Source organism: Macaca nemestrina, chromosome 7 (assembly GCF_043159975.1).
Source record: "Macaca nemestrina isolate mMacNem1 chromosome 7, mMacNem.hap1, whole genome shotgun sequence".
NCBI lineage: Eukaryota > Metazoa > Chordata > Mammalia > Primates > Cercopithecidae > Macaca > Macaca nemestrina.
Window position 1 is genome coordinate 14710808 of NC_092131.1, and position 16461 is coordinate 14727268.

Below are 16461 nucleotides of genomic sequence, written 5' to 3' on the forward strand. Positions count from 1 at the left end.
TTAATTCTAAAATTTTGTTTAGAGACGGGTCTCACTATGTTGATTGACCAGGCTGGTCTTGAATACCTAGGCTCAAGTGATCCTCCTGCCTTGCCCTCCCAAAGTGCTGGGATTACAGGCATGAGCCATCATGCCTGGCCAGCATGTTTACATAACACCTGCTAAGCTCATTCGCTGTTCTAAACTCACCTCCCCCAGGATGTCTTCCAGGATACCCTCTCCTCATGGTCCCGTATGGCTGTAGACACACTTACCTGATTTTTCCACTAGTCCATGAGCTTCTTGGGGCCAAACCCAGTGCCTCTTCTCTTTAATTATATTTAAAAATTAAAACATGGCCAGGTGCAGTGGCTTTCACCTGTAATCCCGGCACTTTGGGAGGCCGAGGTGGGCGGATCATTTGAGATCAGGAGTTCAAGACCAGCCTGGCCAACATGATAAAACCCCGTCTCTACTAAAAATAACAAAAATTAGCCAGATGGTGGTGGTGCACCCGTGTAATCCCAGCTACTTGGGAGGTTGGGGCAGGAGAATTGCTTGAACCCAGGAGGCGGAAGCTGTGGTGAGCCGAGATCACACCACTGCACTCCAGCCTGGGCGAGAGAGTGAGAGTGCATCTCAAAAAAAAAAAAAAAAAAAAAAAGCCAAGTGCGGTGTCTCATGCCTGTTATCTCAGCACTTTGAGAACCTGAGGCAGGTGGATCACCTGAGGTCAGGAGTTTGAGACCAGCCTGACCAACATGTGAAACCCTGACTCTACTAAAAATACAAAAATTAGCCAGATGTGGTGGTGGGCGCCTGTAATCCCAGGTACTTGGGAAGCTGAGGCAGGAGAATGCTAGAACCTGGGAGGTGGAGGTTGCAGCGAGCAGTCATTGTGCCATTGCACTCCAGCCTGGGGGTCAGAGTGAGACTCTGTCTCAAAAAAAATTAACACATCTTTTTTTTTTTAAACAGACACTCTTGCTCTGTCTTCCATGCTAGAATGTGGTGGCATAATCACAGCTCTCTGTAGCCTAGAACTCCTGGGCTCAAGCGATCCTCCTGCCTCAGCCTCTCAAGTAGCTGAGACTTCAGGTGTGAACCCACACACCTAACTGCCTCTTTCCTCTCTGACTGCAGAATGTGTAATTGGCCTCAACAGATGTTTGCTAAATAAATGCTTAATCTATGCTACAGACGCATGGAATAACTTGGGGGTGGTGTTACCTCACTGTCTTCAGTTTGTCATTTTGATTTTCTTAGTTTGCCTTTTTCAGGCATGACCCAAACTCCAGGAAGGAAAACTAGCAGTTGTCACGTGTGTGAGAAAACTAAGCCTCTGAGACCTCCTTCTGTTGTAAATGTCTTTATGGCTTCCCACACCCGAATGCTCCATAGGTTTGCATCCATAGATTTGAATCCATCTACCAGTACAAGAAATCTCGGACAAGCTTAACCAGGCGTGGTGGTGCATCCTGTAATTATAATCCCAGCTACTCGGGAGGCTGGGCCAGGAGAATTACTTGAACCCAGGAGGCGGAGGTTGCAGTGAGCTGAGATTGTGCCACTGCACTGCAGTCTGGAAAACAGAGTGAGACTTTGTATCAAACAAAACAAAACTATCCTTAAAAAAAAAAAAGTCTTGGCGAAGCAACCGATTGGTTTATGTTAGCTGGCCCTATAAAAGCAACTACATACATGTTCAAATTTAGCAGAGCGTTGGGGTAAGAAGAGTACTCATTTGAGTGTAAAAAAAAGAAAAGTGGAGAATTTATAAACAGTGAAACCATTTCGAGCAGGGTTCAGCAAACCTTTTCTGGCAAGGGCCAGATGTAAGTATTTTAGGCTTTACAGGCCGCCCGGTCTCTGTCACAACTATTCAGCTCTGTCTTTGCTGCAGGAAAGGAGCTACAGGCAAGATTTAAAGGAATAGGTGTGGCTGTGTTCCCACACAACTTGATTCATGGATGCTGAAATCTGGATTTCCCATAATTTTCACTTGTCATGAACTATTATCTTCTTTCGGGACACTGTCTTGCTCTGTCGCCCGGGCTGGAGTGCAGTGGCATGATCTTGGCTCACTATAACCTCTGCCTCCCAGCTTCAAGCGATTGTCCTACCTTAGCCTCCTGAGTAACTGGGATTACAGGTGCATGCCACCACGCCCAGCTAATTTTTGTATTTTATTTTATTTTTGAGACAGCGTCTCACTCTGTGGCCCAGGCTGGAGTGCAGTGGCGCCATCTCAGCTCACTACAACCTCCGTCCCCCAGGTTCAAGCGATTCTCCTGCCTCAGCAGGAGTTCAAGACTAGCCTGATCAATATGGTGGAACCACGTCTCTACTAAAAATACAAACAAAAAAATTAGCTGGGTGTGGTGGCAAGTGCCTGTAATCCCAGCTACTCTGGAGGCTGAGGCAGGATAATTGCTTGAACCCGGGAGGTGGAGGTTGCAGTGAGCTGAGATTGCATCATTACTCTCCAGCATGGGCGACAGAGCAAGACTCTATCTCAAAAAAAAAAAAAAAAAAAAAAAAAAAATTAGGCGGGCATGGTGGTGCACATCTGTGGTCTCAGCTACTCCAGAAGCTGAGGTGGGAGGCTCATGTAAGTCTGGTATGTTGAGGCTGCAGTGATTGCACCACTGCACTCCAGCCTGGGCAACAGAGAAAGACTCTGTCTCAGAAAAAAAAAAAAAAAAAATATATATATATATATATATATATATACACACACACACACACACACATATTATATACATATGTATATAGAAGGCTGGGTGCCAAGGCTCACACCTGTAATCCCAGTACTTTGGGAGGCTGAGGCAGGCGGATCATTTGAGGTCAGGAGTTCAAGACCAGCCTGGCCAACATGGTGAAACCCCATCTCCACTTAAAATACAAAAATTAGTCAGGTGTGTTGGCAGGTGCCTGTAATCCCAGCTGCTTGGGTAGCTGAGGCAGGAGAATCGCTTGAATCCGGGCTACAGGGCAAGACTCTGTCTCAAAAAAAAAAATATATATATATATATATGTGTGTGTGTGTGTGTGTGTGTGTGTGTGTGTGTGTGTGTGTGTGTGTGTATATATATAGAGAGAGAGAGAATATTGAGTACCTGATTATAAATGATGATGACAATTTTATGCTTTATTTCTCCCCATATTTTGATGTAGTGTAATAGTTCTCAATCTCCATGGGCACCTAAACGCCTCGGGGCAGACCTGTCTCTTGCATTTCCTGATGCTGATCTTAGATGCAGAGGGTTTGATTCATTTCACTGCACATCATTATCACTGGCACATGTGAGGTGCAGCTCTTGTTTATTTTGGGGGTCCAACTTCCCCTCCAAGCCCCTTCTCCCCCAATAATTCTTTTTTTTTTTTTGAGACCAAGTCTCGCTCTGTCATCCAGGCTGGAATGCAGTGGTGCAATCTCAGCTCACTGCAACCTCTGCCTCTAGGGCTCAAGCAATTCTGTTTCAGCCTCCTGCATAGCTGGAACTACAGGCACACACTACCATGCCCGGCTAATTTTGGTATTTTTAGTAGAGACAGGGTTTCACCATATTGGTCAGGCTGGTCTTGAACTCCTGACCTCAGGTGATTTGCCCACCTCAGCCTCCCAAAGTGCTGGGATTACAAGCGTGAGCCCCTGTGCCTGGCCCTCCCCCAATAATTCTGATTCAATTGTTCTGAGGTGGGATCCAGACAGGGGTATCTGTTTTTAAAGCTGCCTGGTGATTCTAATATGCAGCCAGGGAACCCTGGAACTTGTGTTTTGTTCTCATTTTTAGTATCTTGCTGCTCAGAGTGACCAGTGAACCCAAGCATCAGCATCACCTGCTAGACATGCGGAATGTCAGGCCCCACCCCAGACCCACTGAATCAGAATATTCATGTTAACAAGATTCCCTGGCCGGGCACGGTGGCTCACACCTGTAATCTCAGCACTTTGGGAGGCAGAGGCAGGAGGACTGCTTGAGCCCACAAGTTCAAGGCAAGCCTGGGCAACATAGTGGACCCCTTCTGTACAAAAAAATACTTTAAAAAGCCAGGTGTGGTCCCAGCTGCTTGGGAGACTGAGGCAGGAGGATCACCTGAAGCCGGGAGGTTGGGGCTGCAGTGAGCTATGATCATGCCACTGCACTTCAGCCTGGGTGACAGAGCAAGACCCTATCTCAATAAATAAATAAATAAATAAAAATTTTAAAAAAATCCCAGGAGATTCACATGCTCACTGAAGTTGGAGAAGTGCAATTCTTGGTTGTGGGTGTGACGCTTCCCTTTCTGTGATTGACAGGAGTTTGAAAGCAGTGTTTGAGATGCAGGACTGTAAATGGAATCCTGTTTCAGATCCAGGAGGGGCTGGTGAAGCATTGACCGCTGAGACACGTGTGCTGTGAACTTTTGGTGTTTTTTTTTTTTATTTTTAATCTAGGGTTCTTGTAAAATGAGGTCCCATTGCAGTAGTCTGTCTAGCAGAGCCCAGAGAGTGAGACTGTGCCAGGAAAAGCAATTTAGGACCCAAGAGGCCAGCAGGGGCCTCCTTCCCCATGACCCTGGAGGGTGGACGTCACTGGAGCTTTTGGGGCTGGCCAAGGGTGGGCTGTAGATGGCATTTCTTAATATAGTTACTCAATAGCTATGTTTTCTAAGTGCCACAGAGGACTAAAGGAATGTCACTAAATGTTTGGCATGGAAGGAGCTAATGGCTTTGAGAAGAACATTTCCCAGGCCTTGGTAGGAGAACAGCTGTCATAGAAGGGGGGTGTCATGGAGACAAACCCCACGCACGGGCCTGGCCACTGCTTTTTCACCACTTTGACTTTGGGCATGAAACAATGGTGTGAACAGAGAGCCAGCATTGCCCAGGGAGGCTGTGATCTTGGGGCTTGGCCTTGCCCGGGCAGCAGGCAGGGCCGGCTGCTGCTGGCTTTCTCTGTCTGCCTCCATTTATCAGCCTGTACAAAGGGCATGTTGCTACAGCCAGCAGGATTTCAAAACTCCACGGTACCACCTTGCTCTCTGAGTATTTCCTTCCTTCTTTCCTCTGGAGGTCTCGACAAGACTCCTTTCCTTGACCTCACAGTAAGAAGAATGGTGGGAAAAGCCCAATATGAGGGGGAAAGTCCCGCCCTGCCATTGCTCTGTGACTTCCAGGGGACACTTCACCCATCAAGACCCTCATTCCAGGAGGTGGGGAAAGCATGCCCCTCTCTGCAGGGTGGCTATAGAAAGCCATGAAGCCAGGTATTTAAGAGTTCTTTGGAAACCAGATTCAGGGTAGCTGTGTATACACTAAATGAGCTCCTCTTGAATAGAATCACTTCCCTTCCACCAGACCTGCAAAGTCAGTTTAAATCTCTCCTATTCCACTTTTTCAGGAATGACAGCTGACTTCAGTGTCTGATCAGTTTTGTCACCTCCAAGGAAATAATGGACTTAGGTAAGAGTATCAATTGGCGTTAAAACCATTAGGAGGTCTAACGGCAAGGGAACGAACAATAAAACCATGGCAGATTCATTAAAATAAATCAGTCAACAATGGGGACCAAATGTGATACACACAACAATATGGATGTATCTCATAGATAAGGCTGACTGAAAGAGTTCATATTGTAAGATTCTGTCTGTATGAATTACGGAAACAGGCAAAACTCATCTGTGTGATAAAAGTCAGAATAGCAGTGATGTAGATTGGATATTTGTCCCTGCCCAAATCTCATGTTGAAATATAATCCCCACTGTTGGAGGTGAGGGCTGGTGGGAGGTGTTTGGATCATGGGGATGGATCCCTCATGAATGGCTGGGGCTATCCACTTTTAAAGGACCAGATAAGTGAGTTCTCACTCCGATTTCATGAGAGATCTGGTCCTTTAAAAGTGCCTGGTGGCCGAGTGTGGTGGCTCATGCCTGTAATCCCAGCACTCTGGGAGGCTGAGGCGGGTGGATCATGAGATAAGGAGATCGTGACCATCCTGGCTAACACGGTGAAACTGAGTCTCTACTAAAAATACCAAAAATTAGCCGGGCGTGGTGGCGGGCGCCTGTAGTCCCAGCAACTCGGGAGGCTGAGGTGGGACAATGGCGTGAACCCAGGAGGCAGAGCTTGCAGTGAAACCTTGTCTCTACTAAAAATACAAAAATTAGCCAGGCGTGGTGGCACATTCCTGTAGTCCCAGCTACTTGGGAGGCTGAGGCATGAGAACCGCTTGAACCCAGGAGGCAGAGGTTGCAGTGAGCCAAGATCATGCCACTGCACTCCAGCCTGAGTGACAGAGCAAGACTCTGCCTCAAAGAAAAAAAAAAAGATCTAACTTCTAGTTTAGAGCAAATGTAAGGGATAGAGAAACAAGTTAAATGGCACAATGAAGAAGCAAGCAGAAGACTGAATCTTCTGCAGGATAATCAATCCAGTCTCTGTCACGAGAGGACCTGATCAGAGGAGCTCAAGGGACATCACAATCAGATGCAATGCAAAGCCTGGGCTGGAACAAACCAGTCAAAACTAAGTAAACTTTTAGAGGTAATTAGGGATAACTGAACATAAATTGAGTTCTAGATAACTGCAAAAAATTGTTTTTAATGTTTTCTTGTTTGTTCGTTTGTTTTGGAGACAGGGTCTTGCTCTGTTGCCCAGGCTGGAGTGCAGTGGTGCAATCTCTGCTAACTGCAACCTCCACCTCCCGGGTTCAAGCAATTCTCTTGCCTCAGCCTCCTGAGTAGCTGGGATTACAGGCACCCGACACCATGCAGAGCTAATTTTTGTATTTTTAGTAGAGACAGGGTTTCACCATGTTGGCCAGGCTGGTCTTGAACTCCTGACCTCAGGTGATTCACCCACCTTGGCCTCCCAAAGTGTTGGGATTACAGGCATGAGCCACTGTGCTCAGCCAGTGTTTTCAAGTATGTAACACTAACTGGGTTCCATTTTAAAATGTTATTTTTTCTGGGAATGGTGGCCTTACTTTCTTTACTTAGCAGTAGCTTACCATATACATTGCATTACACTTGGGGTTTTTTTGGTTTTGTTTTTTGTTTTTGAGACAGAGCTTTGCTCTTGTTGCCCAGGCTGGAATGCAATGGTGTGATCCTGGCTCACCGCAATCTCTGCCTCCGGGGTTCAAGCAATTCTCCTGCCTCCGCCTCCCGAGTAGCTGAGATTACAGACATGCACCACCACACCTGGCTAATTTTTAGTGGAGATGGGGTTTCTCCATGTTGGTCAGGCTGGTCTCAAACTCCCACCCTCAGATGATCCGCCTGCCTCGGCCTCCCAAAGTGCTGGGCGTGAGCCACCGAGCCCAGCCCCTACACTTGGGTTTTTAACCCAAGTGATATGGTTTGGTGGTGTCCCCACCCAAATCTCAACTTGAATTGTATCTCCCAGAATTCCCGCATGTTGTGGGAGGGACCCATGGGGAGATAATTGAATCATGGGGGGCAATTCTTTCCTGTGATATTCTCGTAATAGTGAATAAGTCTCACAATATCTGATGGGTTTATCAGGGGTTTCCACTTTTGCTTCTTCCTCATTTTTCTCTTGCTGCCACCATGTAAGAAGTGCCTTTTCCCTTCCGCCATGATTCTGAGGCCTCCCCAGCCATGTGGAACTGTAAGTCCAATTAAACCTCTTTTTGTTCCCAGTTTTGGTTATGTCTTTATCAGCAGTGTGAAAACAAACTAATATAGCAAGTTAAAAACACACCGCATACACACTGCATTATACTACACGGTTACCAGTTACCATACACGCCACATTACATCACCTGGCCAGGCATGGTGGTGTATACTTGTGGTCCCAGATACTCGGGACACTGAGGTGAAAGGATCACTTGAGCTCAGGAGTTTTAGAACAGCCTGGGCAAAATAGTAGACCCCATCTCTAATAATAATAATAATAAGTAAATAAAAATAAAAATGTAGGCTGAGTGTGGTGGTTCATGCCTATAATCTCAGCACTTTCGGAGGCCGAGGCGGGAGGATCACTTGATCCCAGAGGTTCAAGACCAGCCTGGGCAACATAATGAGACCTGTCTGTATTACTTAAAGTAAAATTAATAAAAAAAAATTAAAATGTGGCCAGGCGCAGTGGCTCATGCCTGTAATCCTAGCACTTTGGGATGCTGAGGTGGCGGATCACCTGAGGTCAGGGATTCGAGACCAGCCTGTTCAACATGGAGAAACCCCGTCTCTACTAAAAATACAACAATTAGCCAGGCGTGGTGGCAGGCACCTGTAATCCCAGCTACTTGGGGGGAGCTGAGGAAGGGGAATCACTTGAATCTGGGAGGTGGAGGTTGCAGTGAGCCAAGATCATGCCACTGCACTCCAGCCTGGGCAGCAGAGCGCAACTCAGTTTCTAAAATAAAATAAAATAAAATAAAATAAAATAAAATAAAATAAAATAAAATAGTCTGGGCACGGTGGCTCATGCCTGTAATCCCAGCACTTTGGGAGGCTGAGGCAGATGGATCATCTGAGGTCAGGAGTTTGAGACCAGCCTGGGCAATCTAGTGAAACCCCATCTCTACTAAAATATGAAAATTAGCTGGACATGGTGGCATGCACCTGTAATCCCAGCTACTCCAGAGTCTGAGGCAGGAGAATCGTTTGAGCCTGGGAGGTGGAAATTGCAGTGAGCTGAGATTGTGCCACTGCACTCCAGCAAGGGTGACAGAGCAAGGCTCCATCTCCAAAATAAACAAACAAATAAATAAATAAATAAAGTATATAAAAAAAGATGCAGGGCCAGGCATGGTGGCTCATATCTGTAATCCCAGCACTTTGAGAGTCTGAGACAGGAGGATCACTTGAAGCCACAAGTTTGAGACCAAACTGGGCAACAAAATAAGACCTTGTCGGCCAGGCATGGTGGCTCACGCCTGTAATCCCAGCACTTTAAGAGGCTGAAGTGGGTGGATCTCTTGAGGTCAGGAGTCAAGACCAGCCTGGCCCACATGGTGAAACCCTGTCTCTACTAAACACACAAAATTAGCCGGGTGTGGTGGTGCACACCTGTAATCCCAGTTACTCAGGAGGCTGAGGTAGGTTCCCTTCCCCCACTCCCTCTCCCTTTCTCTCTCTCTCTCTTTCTTTCTTGACCGGGTTTTCCTCTGTTGCCTAGACTGGTCTTGAACTCCTGGCCTCAAGCAATCCTCCCACCTCAGACTCTCAAATTGCTGGGATTACAGGTGTGAACCACTGCACCCAGCCTTTTCTTTTTAAACATTTTATTAAAATTTGTTTTTCATTTAAACTTTTTAATAATCTTATGAACTAGGTCTGATGATCACTGCTATTTAATAAATGATAAGACTAAGGTTTGGACAGATTTACTAGCTTGGCACAGTCACACAGTTAATAAATCACAGATAATACACAATCACGGCCAGGTGCAGTGGCTCACGCCTATAATCCCAGCATGTTGGGAGGCCGAGGCCTCCTGACCTCAGGTGATCTGCCCTCCTCGGCCTTCCAATGTGCTGGGATTACAAGTGAGCCACCGCGCCCAGCCAAGTTTTTATATTATTCGTAGAGACAGTTTTCGCCATGTTGGCCAGGCTGGTCTCAAACTCCTGACCTCAATTGATCTGCCCGTGTTGGCCTCCCAAAGTGCTGGGATTACAGGCATGAGCCATCACGCCCAGCCACTGTGTCTTGCACTAGCAAATTTAACTTCCGTGTCAATCATTGTCCCTCTCCCCTGAGAGGTCTGGGACCACCTAGAGGAACTTACCTAGCCTGCATTCAGTCGATATTTCCTGAGCACTCTTGCATGCAGAGGGCTCTTAGAGGCAGCTTGGCTTCATTTACAATCCAGAGAGAACCCAGATTCTTAGCATCATCTAGTTTTTTTTTGTTTGTTTTTTTTTTTTTTTTTTTTTTTTTTTTTTTTTTTAAGACAGGGCTTTGCTGTGTCACCCAGGCTTGGAGTGCAGTATTGCAACCATGGCTCACTGCAGCCTCAACCTCCTGGGCTCAAGCAATCCTCTCACCTCAGCCTACTGAGTTGCGGGGACTACAGGCATGTGCACACCTGGCTAATTTAAAAAAAAAAAATGGCAGGGCTTGGGGGCTCATGCCTGTAATTCCAGCACTTTGGGAGGCCGAGGTGGGCGGATCACCTGAGGTCAGGAGTTTGAGACCATCCTGGCCAACATGGTGAAAACCCATCTCTACTAAAAATACAAAAAATTAGCTGGGTGTGGTGGCAGGTGCCTGTAATCCCAGCTACTTGGGAGGCTGAGGCAGGAGAATCACTTGAACCTGAGAGGTGGAGGTTGCAGTGAACCGAAATCATGCCATTGCACTCCAGACTGGGTGACAAGACCAAGACTCCATCTCAAAAAAAAAAAAAAAAAAAAATTTTTTTTTGGCTGGGCTCAGTGGCTCATGCCTGTAATCCCCCAGCACTTTGGGAGGCAGAGGTGGGCAGATCACTTGAGGCCAGGAGTTCCAGACCAGTCTAGTCAACATGGCAAAACACCATCTCTACTAAAAATACAAAAATTACCTAGGTGTGGTGGTGCACACCTGTAGTCCCATGCAACTTGGGAGGCTGAGGCAGCAGAATTGCTTGAACCCAGGAGGCAGAGGCTGCAGTGAGCCGAGTTTGCGCCACTGCACTCCAGCCTGGGTGACAGAATGATACATCTTAAATAAATAAATAAACAAATAAATTTTAATAGAAATGGATCTTGCTATATTGCCAATGCTGGTCTTGAGCTCCTGGGCTCAAGTGATCCTCCCACCTCAGCCTCTCAAAGTGCTGGGATTATAGGTGTGAGCCTACTTGTATGCTATGGGATACAGGGCTGAGCAGAAAATAACCCAGCCCCTGCCCTCAAGGGGCTACAGTCTAGTGGTGGGGACAAATATTAATCAAGCACTCAAGCAGTGTGAAAAGTCAAATGTAATTATCACCACCCCTAGAGTTACAGAGAGCTAGATGACTGAAACAGCAGGGAAGGGACCCCTGAACCGAGAACTGGTGAATGGGCTAACAAGCAAAGAGAGGGAAGAACATTCCAGAAAAAGGAATTGCATGTCTGAAGGCCCTAGGGAGCACAGGGACTAAAAGAGGACAGCATGACAGGCAGAGAGGAATGGGAATAGAGAGGGAGATGAAGCTAGGAGGCCTTGGCCTTGTCAAGGAGTTTGGCTTTATTCCAAGTACAGTGGGAAGCGGTTTAAGCTGGGGGCATAGAGGAAGAGGGTAACTGTAGCCTGATCAGATCCAATTTAGATAGTTCTGGCTCAGAACAGTCAAGTGGGGAAGAGTTGATGGGTTTCTTGGAAATGAAAGAAACTGACAAGTAGTGAATCAGATAAATACTTAGCCCAACGTCATGTCCATTCCTGGAATCAGCCCATATCCAAACACTGTTTGATCGGGCAGGGATGGGGTAGGCAAAAAGGCCCACTCCCTTAGTCAAGGCGGGACGTCTCTGAATGGTGGTCCTAGTCCTTGAGCTCCCTGTGGGATGACCAAGACCTTAAAACAAAGATAAACACGTAGAATGATCGGCCCAGGATTTCAGAGAAGAGTGGGGAGGACCCTGGTTCCAGCTGAGCAGCAGGAAGATCCTGTTCCACCCAAGGCAGGGGTCCCAGTCCTAGAACCCACCCCTTCCCTCCTTCTCCCGATCACCAGAAGAACAGTGAGCTCTCTCTGTGTGTGTGCGTACATCTTTGGCTGTAGGATCCTGGTTCTAACTCTCACCTACTTGCTCTGTGACTTTGAATAAATCCCCTTCTCTCTCTGGGCCCGTTTCATTATTGGAAAAAGAGAAAGTTGAAGTAATCAGTGACTCAACTTTTGGGGTGGTTCACAAGACCCTTTGAGAGTTTGTTGAAAGCTCTGACCACTATGTACATAATTTCTGGCAGCTGCAGGGGTTCCTGTAGCCCTGGGGCTGGGTAGCAGGATTTACCTGGGGCTCAAGTGAAAAAATCCTTAGACAAGACATTAACAGGCACCTTTTCTGACGGCCTGCTATAGAACCAAGTCTCATACTCTGTTCTAGTCCTCACCACAATCCTCACCATCTCCTTTTTTTTGAGATGAAGTCTCGCTCTTGTTCCCCAGGCTGGAGTGCAGTGGCGCGATCTCAGCTCACTGCAACCTCCGCCTCCTGGGTTCAAGCAATTCTCCTGCCTCGGCCTCCCGAATAGCTGGGAGTACAGGTGCCTGCCACTATGCTCGGCTAATTTTTATAGTTTTAGTAGAGACAGGGTTTTACCATGTTGACCCGGCTGGTCTTGAACTCCTGATCTCAGATGATCTGCCTGCCTTGGCCTCCCCAAGTGCTGTGAGCCACGGCATGTGAGCCACGGCACCTGGCCACCACAATTCTTTAAGCACTACTCTTCCCACTTGGAGCTCGGAGACAGCACTTAAGTCACTTGCCCAAGCTGAGAAGAGCTGAAGTAGGACCCCCAAGCCAGGTCTCTGTGAAGCTAAAGACTGTTCTCCCCGTTCCAATGGGAGACATCACTACTCTTACCCTTTCCCCATTCCACCACTGCCCCCATAACAACACACATTTAAGGCCCGATAGCCCCCTCTTTTTTGTATTTTTTTTTTTAACTCCAAAGAAGGCAAATGAGGGTCGCAGGTTTATTTATTTATTTATTTATTTATTTGAGATGTGGTCTCATAGTATTGCCTAGGAGGGCCTGAAACTCCTGGGCTCAAGCAATCCTCCTGCTGCAGCCTCCTGAGTAGCTGGGACTACAGGTGTGCCACCATTCCCGGCCTTATAAATTTTTAGTTATTAGACATGAGGTCTCACTATGTTGCCCAGGCTGGAGTGTGGAGGCTATTCATAAGTGTGATAATTGTGCACTACAGCCTTGAACTCCTGGGCTCAAGCGATCGTCCCATCTCAGCCTCCCAAGTAGTTGGTACTACAGGTGTGCACCACCACACCTGGCTGTATTTTCAACTCCTTTCAGGGAGCAAGGTTTACCTTTTGACGTAGGATAGAGGATCTGAGGCCTCAATAGGCTAAGTGGCCTGCAAGGTCACACAGCAAGTGAGTAGTTCAACTGAGAGCTGGAGACAGAGGACATCTGTGATCACCTTGGAAGTCCCAGTGAGGACAAGCCTTACCTAGCTCCAACTCAGAAGGCCAGAAGGAAGAAGGGTTTGGGGGAGGCTGTAATCAGGGGAAGGACGCAGGGCCCTGGGGTGGGCCTTAAATAAGGGGCTTCCTGTGAGCCTGAGGATGGCCATGCCCTTGTATATACTTTGTCCTCCAGGCAAGTTCTCTGCTGGCCCTTTAAATCTTTTCAGTGGCTCTAGGTGGGGCATTTATCCCCACTTTACAGATGAAGATACCAAAAGAACTTTATCCTGGCCAGGCGTGGTGGCTTACGCCTATAATCCCAGCAATTTGGGAGGTAGAGGCAGGCAGATCACTTTAGGTCAGGAGTTTGAGACCAGACTGGCCAACATGGTGAAACCCCATCTCTACTAAAAATACAAAAATTAGGTTGGGCGTGGTGGCTCATGCCTGTAATCCCAGCACTTTGGGAGGCCAAGGCGGGCGGATCATGAGATAAGGAGATCGTGACCATCCTGGCTAACACGGTGAAACTGCGTCTCTACTAAAAATACCAAAAATTAGCCGGGCGTGGTGGCAGGCGCCTGTAGTCTCAGCAACTCAGGAGGCTGAGGCGGGACAATGGCGTGAACCCGGGAAGTGGAGCTTGCAATGAGCCGAGATCGCTCCACTGCACTCCAGCCTGGGCAACAGAGCAAGACTCCATCTCAAAAAAAAAAAAAAAAATATATATATATATACACACACAAAAAAAATTAGCCAGGCACACACAAAAATTAGCCAGGCGTGGTGACACGTGCCTATAGTCCCAGCTACTTGGGAGTTTGAGGCAGGAGAATCACCTGAACCCGGGAGGTGCACTGGACTCCAGCCTGGGTGACAGAGCGAGACTCCATCTCAAAAAATAAAGTGAAATAAAATACTATTAAGAAAAAAAAAAAGAACTTCATCCATCTGCTGTTCAGAGGTGACGATACACACACTGTCTTCAGGGTCTCTCCCAAGTTCCCCTGGTCCGTTGCTCAGGCCTCATCTTCCTGCCTAGCTCCATTTTATCGTGCCCTTATTTACGGTGTTCTTGCCTTTTCACCCTCTGAAACTGTTTTCCCCTTTGCCTGGCATGTTGCCTCCCTCCCCCACTGAACTACTCATCCTTCAAGATCCAATGCCAAAGTGTCCCCAGTCATGCAGCAAAATGGGACAGATTGCCATCTTCCTTCCCATTTCCCCCTCAGCTCTCACCCCGTTTCTTTCTTCCTTTTTTTTTTTTTTTGAGATGGAGTTTTGCCCTTGTTGCCCAGGCTGGAGTGCAATGGCGCGACCTCAGCTAACTGCAACCTCCACCTCCCTGGTTCAAGCGATTCTCCTGCCTCAGCCTCCCGAGTAGCTGGGATTACAGGCATGCACCACCATGCCCACCTAATTTTGTATTTTTAGTAGAGATGGGGTTTCTCCATGTTGTTCAGGCTGGCCTCGAACTCCCGATCTCAGGTGACCCGCCCGCCTCGGCCTCCAAAAGTGCTGTAATTACAGGCATGAGCCACCGCACCGAGCCTCACCCGGTGTTTCTAATCAATGGCTCCTGTCCATTTTCCTGCGCCACACCCTAGGCTCTCATGTGTTTGCCAAAGGAGTGAGGGAATTCCAGGAACCCTCCTGAACCACTCAGCCTCAACTGGTCTTTCAGTTCCTAAGAACAGCAGGACATTTAAAGTTGATGCCTATAATCCCTACTGTTGACTTCATTTGTCAAGTTTATTGTTGCAGCCCCCATCCCCTTCGTGTTTACTCCCTTAGCCTTCTTTTATCCATTTTGTGCCTCGGCCCTAGGGGTCCTTGCCATGATCTTCCCTTTATCCAGCTTTCCATGCCCCCCCAGGAACCAGGCATTCTAAGCCACAGAGCTGACCCTGGAACCTGTCACCACTTCCCTTCTAGGCTCCCATGGCTTAAGAAACTCCAGTACCCTTGCCAGTACCCGTCCCTAGCTGGCCTCCTGGAGGAGTCCTGTGTCCCACCCATCGCCTTTTCCACTCTCCACCCCATCTTTTTTCTCTATCTTGTTAAAGAAAAAAATTAATCAGATTCTCGTTAAAGATGGCAAGGAAGCCAGGCGCGGTGGCTCACGCCTGCAATCCCAGCACTTTGGGAGGCCGAGGTGGTAGGACAGCGTGAGCCCAGGAGTTCGAGACCTGCCTGGGCAACACAGTGTAGCCCCAGCTGCTCGAGAGGCTGAGGTGGGAGGATCAGTTAAACAGGGGAATTCGAGGCTGCAGTGAGCTATGACTGCACCACTGCACTCCAGCCTGGGCAGCACAGAGAGAAGCTTGTCTCCTTTTATTTTTTTTTGAGATGGAGTTTCTTAATGTAGGCCGGCCAGGGTGACCACATACCAAGCGTAGGGATATTCCTGACGGCAGGATTCTTGGTAAAACTGGACTAAGAAGGCCAAGGACAAAGCCCAAGGTCGCGGCCTGGTCAGAAAGAGGTCTCGGAGGAACCTGACTCAAGTGTGGTCAAGGGGAGTCTTTGTCACCCTCTGGCAACTTGGCTCTTTCGTGTCTCCCAGCCTCAATTCAAGTTCTTCCCCCTTCCCAGCTCCATCAAAATCTCCTTGATTTCCAAGGCCAGCTTCAACGTCTCCTCTCAAACTTTCCTGAGCCTTCCCTCCACGGGAATCCATTTTTCCTGCCTGGGCCTGGGGAGAGAAGTCCATTTCTCCTTCCCAAACCCAGAGACCTTTGAGGCAGGAAAGCTCTCGGGCTGCTCCGCAGGGAAGGGCAGGGTAGGCGGGGTTTAGTGACTCCCCGGCGCCGACGCTTACCCGCACCCATGAGGAAGGGGTCTCCGGGGACGGCCGCTGTTGTCGCTGTCGCCTCCAGTCCCCGCCCCTTCCCCACTCCGTGAAGGGGACCCAGAGTGGAGCTGTGGTCACGTCCTACGCCTACGAGGGCCCCTGAGTGTTTGTTCACCCCCTCCCCGGGGGCCCCATCCTGGGCCGGGGTCCGCTTCCTCGAGGGAAGGGGCGAATTCCTGGAAGGTCTCCGTCCGGGCGCAGTTGCAATGGATTGCGTTGGGGGCGCTGAACCCTGCTGGGGGTACAGAGACGCTTCCGAAACTCAGCGGCTCGGTCGCCTCAAAAGGCCAGGCAGAACACGCCCACACCGCGCCTCCCTTCCCGAAGACCGCCCGGCCACGGCCGCCCCCAGGAAGCCCCGCGCCCTGCACCCGGGGACACAAACAGGCGCCGGGTAGCCGCGAGGGCCGGCGCGGCGCCTTTAAGAGGCGGCGGGCGGCGCTGCCCCCTGGCGGCCGCCCCGCGGCTTCCTTGCCGCCGCGGGCTCAAGCGGGGCGGCCGGGCCAGCGCGGGGCGGCGGCGGGCAGGGGCGGCGAGTGCGCGGGCGCTCGC